This window comes from Pipra filicauda, unplaced genomic scaffold (assembly GCF_003945595.2).
Source record: "Pipra filicauda isolate LSUMZ 115617 unplaced genomic scaffold, ASM394559v2 scaffold15_size4787011_pilon, whole genome shotgun sequence".
NCBI lineage: Eukaryota > Metazoa > Chordata > Aves > Passeriformes > Pipridae > Pipra > Pipra filicauda.
Window position 1 is genome coordinate 2,331,553 of NW_024104096.1, and position 15,692 is coordinate 2,347,244.

Here is a 15,692-nt window from a genome sequence, read left to right on the forward strand (position 1 = left end):
AATAGGGCAAGATTTCATCCCAAATGTTTAGTTCACAGTGGGATATATTCTAATTTCAAAGGCAAAATCATAAATAAATACTTCTGTACTTTTCTAGTCATTTTTGCAGATCTGTTGAATACAGTTCCAAAAAGTTGTGTCTCACATCCACTTCATTTCAGTGATGATCATGAGCGATTTGTCCCTAATATGAGTCAGACTTTTTAACGGTCAAGTTCAGCTTTCAGCTTGCAATATGCAACATTAAGAGTCTTTAAGAAGGTGATAATTCATTCTGATTATTTATGTAGAAGACCTTCTGTCTTAATAATAAATATAATAATAAAATAATTATCTATATATAATAAATACAGACCTATAAAATACATAAGAGATCAAGACTGAAATTTTGATAGGGAAAAAAATGGAATATCTGCTCAGTTTACAAAATATATTTAGTTGCCTAAGCTGTAAAATCCTAACTTCAAACTAGATTCAAGGTAATCAGTTAACATTTACTCAGTTCAAACTTTATGCTGCATAATCAGCAAGGTATGATATACAGGTATGGTAAATGGCAACATCATTTGTTCAATAATTTTAGATTATCATTTCTATGTTTCCACTTGCTCTAGGTAGTGCTGTCATTGTGACTGCTTGTTGCAACTGATCTTGTGATGTTATTGAAAAAAACAAAGGACTGGGATAAAGGTAGAAAAATTAAAATCAAACAATAGGCTAAGTTTGGAGGCTTTATAAAATGTAAGTATTGCAAAGCATGTAGGTTTATTTATTAAGAGTCCCTCTGATAAGTAACTTAAATATAAGTTATTAGCATTCATAAAGCTATGAAACATAGTAGAAAATTTTTTAGCCATGCATGCCTCAAAATCAGTGGTTTCGTTTCTTACTGTTCTTAGCTTAGCTTGTTCTACATATTTCAAAGTTCCTTTTTTTAGTTGCCTTTTTCACTAATAAACAATATCTGTTCATTATGCAAATGAACTCAATAAAATATGCTAATCTCAGTCCAACATAAATACAATAGCTACTACAAGTACACATTACAAATGCACCAACTATTACAGTTGCCCAGTACTGATGTAACTTTTAAACAGTCATGCATGACTGTATGCATATATCAGCACTTAAAGCATATTCGTTACATGGCAGAGATCATTCCTATCTCCTGGAGCCACAACGTCCATTCCTCACGTGTTGCTAAGCTAGTAAAAAAGAGACCCCAGAAGTGCTTCCTTTTCCCTGCTACTGTGCAGTACAGGGATAAATATGCCTGTACTGCCTGGGAGAGGGTGCAAGTCAGAGCCCATGAAACTCCCCATAGTCTCAAGAAACCTATTATATGAGACAGAGGCAAGGGGAGGAAAGGTGGAACGCAGGAGGGAAGGAAAAAAGCAAAGTTCAGGAGACAGTTAAAAGTGCCAGAAAGGGACAGAGCTTGGACAAGGAACTTGATGGTGATTTGAGCATTCATAAGAAAGCTGCACAGTCCATGACTAATTTTAGGCATATGTCTAAGCAAAACAGAGGCAGAAACACAGACATCAAGGTTGGTGCTTGCACTGATTCTTACCTGGCAAAGCACAAAGCCACTTCACAGAGAGAGGAATTAGGGCCTCCGGCCATCTTTCTGAAGGCATTCTGCCCTTCTCCCTATTCTCTAATGCAGGCAAAGCAGTTTTCTTCCTTGCCTTGGCCCCTTCCCTTCTACTGAATTTGGATGAAAGTGACAGTATGATTTAATGTTTGTTGTTTGTTATTATGAAAGCACTCTAAGAATTGGAAGAAGCTTTAGCGTTTTTTTATTTTGTGGTCAAAAATTTTCATCTTAGTTCCCCAGTACCAGCAGCAGCTACTAGATTCATCTCTCTTCTGCCTTCATCTGCTCAAGAAGATGTGACAATTCCTTTAATTGTGAATTTTACACACCTTATCATAAACAAAACTGCCTAATACAAAACTTATGCATCCTTTTATCCAGAGTCACATCAACTCACAAGGACAAGTCTTTGTTTGGCAAAAGTTGATCTACATGAGTATTTTTTCCTTTGATGATTTAGGATTTCTACTCTGTAGGTGAGTCAAAACTTTGGGGTTTTTTTAACATTCGAATATTCAATACTAAACATTTCGGTCTACTCCTTTTGCTTGTACAGTATGTTAAATATGTAACTACTCAGGTTGAAGGAAGTTCTTTAACTTTCAGAAGTGAGTTCACATGAAAAAGACTGGAAGGATACTGTTCTAGTCATGGCAACAGCTAGCTGTATTCTTAAAAGACAAACAAACAAAGCATAAATCCCAAACTAATTCTATAAATCCTTTGGATCTATGCTGATTTATCTTAAGCTTTACACTGGGACACATTTGAAAAGCCACTTCAGAGGCATAGTTCATATGCAAATATCCATATTTTCTGCAGGGGAAACTGACAGTTTTAATAATTAATCTTTATATCAATTACACACATTCTGTGTTAACTGACAACTCATCTAAATTCTCTGCAAGTTAAAATCAAGCAAAGTGGTCAGCTCTTACAGCCAACAGTGGTAACAGCTCAGAAAAAATATAGAATAGTCAGTATGAGTGGCAAACTGTTGACAGGTGAGTTTTAATGCCACTCAAAATTACCAAGTAGACAAAAGGCCTTCTATTTACTGAAATCCTCTATGTTCTAGTTTATGGAAACTCTGCTCTATTTCCCCATAACTCGCAACCACACAGGAAAAACCAGCGTAATCCTAAACTTACATCTACAGGAAGAAAAAAGGCCAGTTAAATGTTAGTAGAAGACAGACATTTCCATTACAAGGAAAAGTGTCCATCACTTACACTTCCACAAACAAGACATCTGGTCTCCTTATTTTGGAAATTACACTTAAATTAGATAGGTCATTTTAGTACAGATACTCTCAGAAAATTGTAGATGATTACACTATCCACAATTCTGGCACTTTCTTAGTAATTAGTATTATTCCATAATATTTCCACATAATTCTGGCCTAACAAAACAGGTATTTTCTTCCTTGTCATCCTTGAAGACATCATTTAATGTGATTAAAATGAATAAATAAAATTATCACAATTGTTAAACAGCTGAAATTCTTACCTCTACATTAGGAGAATCCACTTGCTTCCCTCCCATTTGTATTTTTTTACAAAATTACTATAATTAAGATATTAAATTAGCTTCTCCCGTTTTCTGACTTAGGAAAGAGTTTGTCATATTGAAGCCTTTTAGCAATGAGCATTAACTTGTACTGAGTTAAATAAAGAAACCAGAGTAAATTTGGTTGTATGTTTACATTTTTTCCCCAAGAGCTACTCCTGAGGTTTGGCAAAAGGTCATGATCCAAGGGATGCCAAACAGCAGCCCAGCCTGGGCCACACACATGCACATATACCATACAAGTGATTTTATCACCAACCAGAAGTAAGAGAGAAAAAGAACCCCACTACCATAATATTGAATGACCACAGCGTAACCCAGCTGAAGTCCAAAAAGAAAGCATTTTCTAACTAACAGTTATGGTTTTGCATCATTTCTGATGCAGCATTCTAACTTTAAAGCATCTATTCTGAATCTGAATGACGTGTCATTAGTGGTGTGGGTGTATATATCTAGTGGCGTGACCTGAAAATAAATCAAAACCAAGTGCCATGTACAAGTACAGATAGATGGAAGCTACATAAAGTTAGCTATGTTCATAGCAACTGCAGCACTTATATCCAGGCTGCACAGCTGCAAAAAAATAAAATGGGACAATATTTATTGAAATATATTTTCCCTAATTTCATTACAGTCGCTACATAAACTCGCTGCATGATACTCTGATCTTGACCTAAATAGGTAGAAGAACAACGTAGAATGGCCCACATTATTATTAAAAAGCAATATCAAATAGTTACAGTCAGTTAAGAAAGGAGACTTTCCTTTTCACCTGCAAGTCTAAACTTACATAAATTACATATAATAGCCATTAAGCACTGTCTTCTTACATGTATGTAGACAATTTGTATGTATATGCAAATAATAGGCCCATAGGTAAAAACACTCGAGGAATTTAAGTATCACAATAATTTAAGAGAAACCTTAAAAATAGCTGCCTTAAGGAGGGGAAATCTGTGTATGAAGTATTCACTTCCTGATGGCTTAGCTGAGAGGTAAATGAAACAAGAGGAAGAGGCTACTAATGGGACATTACAAGAACATTTAATAACTACTCCAAGCCTCTCAGCTACTAGAAATCTTCTGTGGTCAAATCCCTGATTATCTAAATGTGTTCTTGAGATTCTTGATGCTTCAAGTTCACAATATGCACTTACACAGTGTAAAACATAGCGGGAGGGAAAAAAATCACTAAAATATAGACAGTCCATTAACAACAGAATCAATTTATCTTAAACTACATTCTGATGTTTTGTACTAACACCTTTGCCTTCAGACACTGCATATTCTCCCTCCAATTTACAATATACGTACTGCAGATATTTTGAACACATATTCATAACAAGAATGTTCAACTAATTCCAGTACTCCGTTCAAATTCCTGACATCGATACATCTTTCATAAAAAATTATAGGTTGTACCAAGAGGACATCTGTGTTTAGAAAGCTGTCATTATGGTGCTGCAAACTTTCCAAAAAAGCTCTGAGAAGAGCAATCAGTTGTTGAGCAGATGCCAAATCCCAATGAAATATGACTGACTTTCCACATTTTGCATACTACTATGAAACAACAACAGCCAAAAAAAAAAAAAAAAAAAAAAAAAAAAAAAAAAAAAAAAAAAAAAAAAAAAAAAAGAAAAAGAAAAATAAGGTCATGTCTTTCACTTCTTTCTCACATGAAATATGACAGCTAAACAACTAAATGTCATCTTTGCCCAAGAAATGAATGCAGATTCGAGACATTTGAAGAAGACTATAAACACTGCAGTAGGAAGGAGGCATAACCAGTGGTGAAAGACAATAGTTAATGCCAACCCTGACACTCCTGGATACAGGAACCAAGAATTAAGGTAATATTGGTAAAATGTGTTTTGAAGATATTTCTAATGTACCCATCTATACAGGAGCCAGTAACTCATTGTACTTTGGTAGCATGGATATTATCAAGACTCATTTTCATCTCCATTATTAGTGAATGCACTGCTGGTCAAACACCATGGATCATGAAGCAGGCAAGTTAAGTAATAACGACTACCTGGCATCATCATCAGTAACTAAAGCGCTCCCATGGAACTCCAGAGCTCATTTGTTGTCTTGTTGGGGTTTTTTTAATGATGAGAGTGGATATTTAACCTACTTTCCAGAATCAGGAAAGTTACGGTTGCATCACAGTTAAGCTTCAAGAGATAAAGATAAAAGTCTTTGCAGATAATAAACATACTAAACATGCATACAAACATGGACAATAATTGTCCAATAATGGTCTGCCTTTGCAGACACAGAGGCTACAGGTCTTTTGTTTGTTTAGAATGTTGATGATGCATTTTCCTTTGATTTCCCTTTTTTAATCCAAGCCATTACTGATTGGATTACCTAAAACAAAAGACCCTAAGGACTAAACAAAAAAGTAAGTGCTGTCCATTCAAGGTACTAATGAATGATCGGAAGTTTCAAATCAGTCAGTTGATGGAAATAATGACATACGAACAACTGAAAGGTCATCACATTTTTGGTTTTTAATTTAAGGATGATGATTCATTCACATCAAACATGCTGTGGCAATTTGGCAGTTATTTATTATTTAGGAACATGACTAAAAATGTTAAACAAAGTGCCAATAACGGCGGCTGAAACAAAACAGAGACAGGCTTTATTGCAGTTTGCTTGCTCAAAGTATCCCATAGAATGCATAGAATGTTATAAGTTAATTCATTTTAATGGTAATAGTCACAGAGCAAGAATGTAAGGCTCAGGGTATTTGAATGGAAGGAGCAGTATGTCAAATAAGAAAAAGTGAATAAAAAGCTTAGTAAAGCAGGATAGACTTGCATTGCAAATTTTTTGTTGATACATTTTTATGCATGTATATAATAGAAAGTAATATTTTAAAGGATTAATGTATGCAGTATAAACTCAAGTGTCATCCTAAATATGGAATGAGGACGCAAAGATGTTTGGTACCTGCCTCTACTTCAGCATTTTGTTATTCATAGCTCAAAATTAAATGCATTTTCTAATAAAGAAAAATCATCTACACTTTCCAGATTCTTTGGCACATTTTTAAGAAACAAAAATTCAGCAAAATATTCCAATTCCAAACACACACAGCTGTTCCTATATGTTTTCTTTTCCTGGAAAATGCCACAGACCCAGAGATATATGGTAGGATCACGTTAGGTCTCGGCTATGTAGGTGAAAAATGCTCGGCAGTTGTAACCTGGGGAGTGAAGATGGAGTGGCTGTGTCACCCAGCAGGAGGAGTCCCTTGGATCAGCTGCATGGGCCTAAAACAAGACTGAAAGGTCAGAAGAAATAAATACTGAGAGAAGCAGATAAAGTGGATTTCAGTGTTCACAGCTTTGCAGGCAGCTCTGCAGTGCCAGCAGAAAATACCTCCTTATGTGTTGGCAATCATGCCTTGGTGTACAGTGACAGATTTGGTATTACATGGATTACAATAGCAGAGCTTGTGTCTATCCATAACTATGTAAAGACATGAGGAGCACAGAAACCTTTGGTGGCTGAAAAGAGCCAGAGGATTCCTTAATTTCTACACCTATTGGGACTTCTCTGTATTTATGCCTAGAAGGCAGTTCAGCATGGGTTAGGCTTCTTGACATGTACTCCACTTCTCTTGAAAAAAGGTTAAATGTTGGGGGAAGGAAATAAAAAAGAAAAAAAAATCAGTTCAGAGCTTAATTACAGCCTGTGAGAAACCTGTAAAAAAAGTGAAAAAATAGGGAAAAAATTATCCTCAACTGCATTTTGTTTAATTTTTAAATGAAACACACAGATCAAACAAAATGTGAACCAGACACTTAGGAAGTGGATAAAACATACTTTCTACTGAGAACAGTTTGAACTCCAGTGTCAAGTTGTTAGTTCATATTCTAAGACTGTACTTATTTGCCTGTTACAGATTTCCAGCAATGTGGACTCAACATTCTTAGGTCAAATTTCAAATTCTGGAATCACTGTAAAACAGTTTTAAAAATGAAATACTGAAAATTTATCCAGAATTTTCAGGAGGGCATCTGAATTAATTTTTCAGAATAAAATACAGAGATTTGCATTTTTATACCAATTTATAAGAGGTACCAGGGTAACGAAAATGTGTTTTGTTAGCTATGAGAATCTTAAAATATACAAACCATCATATCATGGATTTTTGGGTGGGGTTTTTTAAAGGAAATGTTTGATTTTTTTCTGTTACTATATCAATATTAACTTGAAAAACTACAAGTGATTCTTTACTGAATTTCAATTTGAACTTCAGGAAAATATTTTCTTCCATGACTTAAAAAGAGGAAAGAATTCTGAGCTCTAAAGGAAATATAAGTACCTGCAGATGGCATGCAGATTAATTTATGAGTCAAAACTAAGATAATTATTCAGTGTAGATGAAGAAAATATGAATCATCTTTCCTATAACATTTATTTCATTGCACTGTTTTCATAATACAGAAGCAGAACACTTCTAAACCCAAGGTGACTCAATTAAAAATGTCAAGGAGCGACTTAATCTTTCTGCCTGCTTACTATTTCTACATAGTCTCATTAAAAGAGTAAGGGTCTTCATTGATGATATCACAAAGAACATAGTCACTGATTATATACTGAACTGTGAGGGACCTGCAGTGATTATTTAACTCATGATGGGAGATGGACAGGGCAACACTGCAGTAAAGTTTCATCCATCTCCAGGAACGAGCACATTCAAAGGTGTTTTTTCCTATTTCCCTGGGAATATGGCAATGCTGATACTTTCCAGCACCACATAGAGCAGGAAGCCTTTCCAGGAAAGGAGGGAGAAAAAAAATAAAAAATGAAAACCATTTTAACATTTAATTCAGCCAGTGTTAAAGGGAACATTAATTGCATAGATATCCTGTCACTTTAAATTGCCAATAAGTAGTAGTTTAAGGATGACAGGGAAGAATTGCCTATAAGCAGTTTAGCTCAAAGGAATTAAATCTTGCTGGAAGACTGGTCTGAGAATCCTTGCCCAGAAGCCTCTGTTTTATATAAACTGGGTCTTTGGTAATAACTTAGACAAATTTAAGTTTTTTAAAAACCAACCAAGTGTGCTAATAAGAAGGCATGCAGAATTGTCTTCTGCAGAAATGAGGGTTAATATGTGATCTCTTCAGTTCTCTGCAGAATTTCCTTGAGTATTTTCAGTGCAGTTTTTACATTTGCACTTTTCTGCAGGTACTTGTCAGAAATTTTAAAATACTTTTTGCTAAAATTTCATATAAAATACAGATGATTCATAGAGAAAACTACAAGGCTGAAAAAGAAGAAGACCAAAGGTTCTATGTGAATGCACAATTTCTACCCATTCTTTAGTCTCATTGCCATACACTTTAGATGCTATACAATGCATATGTTGAGACTTTCAAGTAAAAATTATTTTAAAGAAACTAAATTTTTTTTTCTTCTATCTCAGAACTGCCAATGTTAATTTCAAGACAAAATCTATTCTACTATAAATAATAAGAAGCTGGCACATACTTTATGAGTTGTCCCTGTTGGTCGCATTTGAATGTTCTTATTCAACTATTTCCATGCTTTGTTCACTAGTGTTTCAGACAAAATTACAGTTTTTAAAATAAATTTTTTGTTTATATAAAAGTATCAACTATCTAGCCTTAGAATATTCAAAGATTATTGAAAAAAACCAACAAAAATCAACACAGACATAATAACGCACAATAATAGTTGAGGCCACAGGAACACCCACAGGTCTTCAAGCCCTGAAAGTAGACCAAAAAATGGAGGAAACAGGAAAGGAAACACAAAAAAAGGATGCAGGGAAAGAAGAAGTATGTTATTGTTGGAGACCATTACTGCTGGATGCTGTTAGCATGTTTTGTTCAGTTAGGTATCATTTCCTTATCTATCCTTCTCACCACATAAAGTAATAAAACTTCTTTTCCCAGCTTATTTACTCATACCTTACTTCATGGAACCTCTTATCCTACTTCCATCACATTGCCTCTCCCTCAGGGGACCTCAGAAAGAGTGCTTTGTTTCCTAAGTAAGTCTAGGGACCCAGCTATTCTCTGTCACAAATAATTCAGTTTATTCCTCAAAACCTCATACAGGCATGAAGGGGACAGAAAAGCCAAGCGGTTAGGTATTAACAGCCCTGTTAATACCTTCCAGTGCTGTTAGAGCTCTGGAAGAGCTGGATTATTAAGGAAGAAAGGTTGGTGGTAGCAAAGAGGCTTTGCAATGGCTAGTTTAACACGTATTTATAAACCTGCACTTGCTACATCTTCTTAAAGGATGACAGCATCTGACACAAATCATGTGTTATCTTAATGACATCACTATATAAAACATCAGATGAATATATCATTGTGGTGGGTTGACCTTGGCTGACTGCACATCAGACTAACAGAACTATTTGTGGTCCTAACAGGAAACAAGAGCCTAGATGCTCGTAAATTCAATAAGGTGACATCCTGAAATGCAGCTAAACTTCATGTTACATACATTTAAAAACCAAACCAAACAAACAAACCCCAACAACTAAAAAGAAAAATACCGTTCATGACTTAAACAGCTCTATAAACCAACTTTACAAGTGAGTTTATTTTATATTCCTGTCATTTACAATTATTAATATTTACTTTTTATAGAGAACATCTTTTATAATTTTTCTAATGTTCAATGCCCTGATAAAACTATTGATGATTGTACTAAGGCAAGAACAATCTTAGTGTCTAATCAACAGCTTTGACTATACAACTAAAACTTTATACTGCAGGAAAATGATGCATTAACAACAAGTGTTCAGGCAAAACTCTTAAGAAACACTGCAAAGTGTTCTCACACACCTGCATTTTAAGAGGTTTATAAAAATAATTCCTTATAATAACAACTCTTACATCTAATAAATGTGGTAGACTATTAGACTACTCTAGGTCAGGAATGTAGCCACAGTTGACCCTGAGGAATTGGTATTGTATTTAATTGTACAAGTGCTTTGCACTAACAACAAGAAAGATGCTTTGAATTCTGAATTGACAGCAAAAGTGATCTGAAAATTATGACCTTTCATTCCCGCCTGCAGTTCTCTAATACAATTTTCTTCCATTCTGTTTCTAATCAATTACCTCACTTTTAACCACTTGTCATTTTCCCTGTATTTCATTCCCTTTGCTTAAATTGCTATGCTCTCAATTTCAAGCAGAATTCCTGGCTTTTGTCATGTTCTGCACATTTTCTATTCATGCAACAACTGCAATGATTTTGAAGAAGTTTTTCCATTAAACAATTTCACTGGGTTTATATTTAACAAAAAAATACCTCTTCTATTCATTCCCCCCACTTTGAAACATTGTACTTTTTTACACCTGAAAAGATACATACTATATTTTGCTCTTTTAAAAGGTGATGGATCCAGTACCTACTCATAAAACACATCAGCACTAGACTGGGATCTAAATGCTTTTTAGACAAATATAAAAACAGCTTCTTAATATTTTTGTCCAGTAAAGTGAATTATTGAATTATGATTTATGACCAATCACTTGCAAACATCATTCTTAATAAAAAAATTTAATTATCCTAATTTTTGTATAGTCTTCTTATGAACTTTTTAGATACTAGGATAATTAATGTGAGGTATATTATTATTTAAATCATAATGTATTTCATGTATATAAAGGCAAATATATCTTGACTATATGGCAGACATAAGGAGCACAAAGATAATGAACATTGTACCAGTAAAATGCAATGGCATAGAGAACTCTTCAAAGTATTTCAATTACATAATACACACAATTATAATAACTGGATATAATAGTAAACAACAAATAAACAATAAAATAAGTAATGATCAAGTCAAATTAGATCTTTGATTCCAAATGTCTCCTGCATCTCTTTATGAAACTTTCAGAGATGAGGCTTTACTAGTCTTCCATAAACCAAGCTTTATACTAGTGTACAACAATAGGATGACACTTTTCTTATTTTTTCAAAGTCTCAGGTAAGATGACCAACAGAACAACATCCATCAATTGAAAATTTAGAAAGCGCTGTAGTATTTATTACTGTCTGCTGATTTAATTACAAAATTCTGTTCTTTTCCTTGAGACAATATTTACACTTAGTATGCAGTTTGCGATGTGGTACATAAGCCTCTCAGATGGTCTTCTGCAAAAGTATCTCTCTTCTTCTTTCACTTGTCAAGAAACTGAAACTTGACCCTGGACCCTGCCATGTCTCCTTCTTATTCAAAACCACTAAAATATTTCTTCCTTTAGGAGAGATTTATTTATGTGCTGTTTCAAAGTAGCATTTTCCTTCTAAGTTGTAATTTTTTTCCAGGGATCTCAAACCTTCACAGCTGAAACCCAACAACAACTCTGTGATTTATGCTGATTTCAATTCTAGGTAATTGTGAATTAAAGTTCATTATAACTATTTGTTCACCAGCAGAATCTGACCTTTTTACTAAAATACGACTGCAAATCTCTCTAACAGATAGCCTGATGTGAAACTGGTTCATTGAGCTAACTTTTCTATTTTTAATTGAATTTCTAATTTGAAATTTTGAATTCATCCATTTCCTGAGAACTGTGACAATAACTCATCTCAACAGTTGGCACAGAGCTCAACAAATAATGCTCATGTTGTTTGGAGATTTTTCCTTTTGTAGATTATTTTCATTTAGCCAATATTGAGACATGAAAAAATCTGTTATATTTAGATAAGAAGAATCAGTAAAGAATGCTGGGACACAGCTAGTCAAATCATGTAAAGCATTCATAGACTCGCACACTTCCGAAACAAAGGCAAGACTGGATAATCTCTTCTTCTAATCAATTGACCTGAATGGCAGAAATAATTCTCAAAGCATATCTAACCCAGACTTAATGTCTAGCAGAGCCTTAGCAATATACACTGGCCACCCAAAGCCTGACAGGAAAAGTGTTGGCCCAAGTCCAAAAAAGCACTTAAGCCAACTGAAGTAGAACTTCAGTGGAACATTGGTACTAAGTCCCAGAGTGCAATTCACAGCCCCCTCTTCACCTCCTATATGTCCAAATGGCTGCAGCTACTTTAGTCTTCACTTTTCAAGTTCCCAAAGAGCAGAAAGGGTGCTGGGCATGCCCAACACCTCAGAACTTGGTGACACATAAAAGCCTTTTCAGGATTTGCAGCCAAGACCTGCCGACACCACAGCTTTCTGCAGGGCCAGGCAGGCTAAGAGGATGTAGTCAGCAAAGCCACAAAAGCAAAGCACAGCATAGCACCCAAGAGAATGGCAAAGTGTTGCCATCCATTTTTCCTATGAGAACTGACTAGAGTTGGAGAAATGAAAGATCCTGTTTCCGTACCATCCTTGCCCAGAAGCGATGGATACCTACAACTGAAACACAGAGGAGCTGAAGAAACTGGCAGCGGTCTCCGCCCCCTAAAACAGTATTTTAACATTTTATCAAATGATTGTTTATAGCAAACCCCTTTTTCTCCTTGTTGAAGAAATACCCTTGACTCCTGACCACTTCTGTTCTTTATCTTTCTGGCCCCATAAATCTTGCACACTTGACTACAGATTGGCACAGCTCCACTTCAGCAAGATGTCCTGATTAAGGCCTTTCCCACAGAGGCAGCGAATGTGTGATGTGTTCAGGCTGAAGAGGCTGAACCTGAGTCCTTCTCTTCCCAATTAGATACTCCAGCCAGCAGGCCAGTACAGAAAGACAAAAAGGACAAGTACTTTCTTTTATGACTGCATTTCAAATGAAATATGGAGTCAGTTATGCCAATAAAGAGGAATGGCTTCAGAACTATTAGGCTGTAAATCCCAGTTCCAGGAAAAAAAACATGTCAGGCTTCAGCATTTCTGCCAGGCACTTGATGCCTGTTTAGTCCCTCAGCCATGATGGCTGGTTTGGATCCTCTTCTTACAGACCTAAATCTCCTCGTTCACTGTATAAAGAGCTTAGGCCTCCAAAGAATAGATGAGAATTACATTTTGAAAGCTAAATATCTGTTCTAAGCATGAGAGTGCTGAGACTTACTAAGTCCACTATATCTGCTTGCTGATGGGAGCCTTAGTGACTTCCTCAGCTAGCAAGCTGCTAAATTTTCTGTTTAAGGGCTGTATGTATTATTTACTACCCATTTGGCTGGGGTTTAGTTTGTTTTTAGCTGTTTTCGGATGTCTTTAAAATAGGCCAAGGCAAGAATCAACTTTCTCTTCAATCCAGCAAGCAAAGCCCAAACAAGACAGTAGTGGCAAAGCAGAGCAGAGAGCATAATTAATGTGACACTTGCTCCCTTCCAACACAGAGAACTAAAGTACACGTTTGGGATTGCAACTCAAATTTCTGAGTAACAGAATAGTGCAACAGCCATAAGAAACACTGCAGGCAATACCTGGAAAGCCAATCATTCTTTTTAATTTCAAAAAGATACGGAATATGAGGCTAAATATCGTTTTGCATTTCGTTTTCCATATAGAGGGTTAATTCTGAAGAACAGCATTTTCCTGTAGAACAATATACACTGTGCACATATTCCACTCTTATCCCTTCCGCTCTGCTGATAAGTGGTGGGAAAGGGCAACTCAGAAAAAATGTCATCCCATATCTGTCTCCCACTCAGCACACACTAACCCAATTCTCAAAAACCTCATCACTGTTCAGTTCATTAAATTCAGCTGAAGGATGAGAATGAAGCTGCACCACTCACTGTGCACAGTTTGTGTTTACCAGCAAGAACACTGTATGCAGTGTTGCTTACAACATACCCTGTAGTATGGAGCATTCTTTTGGGCAGCTTTGACAATTTATCTATTCATATCAAAGTGAAAGAGAGGCTGCTTTAAAACTGGTGCTCCTTGTCTTAATGGGAAAAGAAGAATATTAAAAACTATTACAGTGAAATCTCTGTTGCCATCAAAAGGTCGTTGATTAAAGAGACAAACAACCTAGTGTTAATGATTTAACAAAACATTTTTCACACAGATTACATGCTCATTCATCAATATATAATATTTTTCACATCAAGAAAATAAAGATAATTTCTTTTTCAAATGTCAGTTACAAAGAATTGTGCGAAAATCAAATACAATGCTTAAGTAATTATGCTTCTACCTATGCAATCTAATTAAAAACACAAAAAAAAAGAAATGTTGCCATTGTTTGGACATAGACTCATTAAGAAGACTGTCCTAAAAAGAGAACAACGTTGCTGTAAAATTTGTCCAGCCGTCTCTTGATTTGAATAGAGCCATATGCAGGCAAGCATATAGTCCTGCATTGTGTCACAGACCCGTCTCTGTTTTGAGTACGTATGTGCATGAGGGAGGGAAAGTAAGAGGCTGATCTTGACTTCGTGAAAGTAACTAGACCAACACATTCCTGCCTAATAGTGTATGAAATAAGATAAACATTACACATTATTTCAACCATTCTAAATTCAAGAGAAATTAATCTCGTATAATAACAAAAATAGAAAAGAGAAGTTAAGACTGTTCACTTACTTTGAAAATAAGTTTTTCAGTTCCAGAAAAATATGTTAAAAATTCCTTGATTCTAAAATTGTCGGCATACAAAAAAAAAAAGCATATGCAGGTATCTTTTATTGAACAAACAGGACCACAAAATTAGAAACTTATCTCTTTCTCTAACTGGAAGCCTCAAAAAAAATTCCCCACATATTCTGAAAATCAAAAAAAAAGTATACTTATAAAGTGTGTTAATAACAATGACCTCAAATGCAAGCTCCACATTATTTTAACATTATATTGATAGTATCTGGTACTATTTCTGATAACTTACAATACACTATATTGTTTTCAAGAAATTAAAATGTAAATTATTCATCAAAACATGTACTGTCAACAATGAAAGTGCTAATGGAATTTTTTTTAATGCAGGCTTCAAAAACATTTTGCAGATAAGTTCAAAATCTGCAAGTCAAAATCCAGCAAAACCCATCATCATCCGCCAAATTTAGCAGTTTTAGTTGCAATCATGTGTGTATTTCTCCATAATTAATGATGACAACATACTTGTTCATTATGTATGAAATAGAAAATTTATCATGTATTTAACTATTCATTTTATTGCTCTTAAGTGCTTGGTTGGTGAGTGCTGCTATTAAAAAATGTGAGTGTTGAAAATGTTGACAGTTGACAGTAAGGTAGTTCTTTTTTTGTTTTGTTTTGAATGAAGACTCCTCTCATGTAGAGATAAATATAGAAAGTCACTCTAACTTTGAATCTATGCAATGTACGGGTGACTGATCCAAAGCAACATTATACAGGCGGCATAAATTAAAATTATTCCCTGATACCTACAATTGCAGGGAACAACAGAGAATTACATAATTCAAAAAAGCAACTTCCATATACCAGTAGATTCTGAGAGAGTATTGACTGAACTGTGAACACATTTTAGTACAGGACTTGAATTGTTTCACTGTGAGATATTAGAATTAACACATTTCTATCTGTGATTAATTTGCCACTTTTGTAATTTGATTGTATCTTCAA

General features: G+C 35.0%; 1 protein-coding gene across 1 annotated transcript in view; it reads right to left on the reverse strand.

The window, feature by feature from the left end:
• The window catches only part of LOC113982579 (adhesion G protein-coupled receptor A3-like), a 261,837-nt gene that overhangs the window by 166,467 nt on the left and 79,678 nt on the right, over positions 1–15,692 (reverse strand). The window lies entirely within an intron of this gene.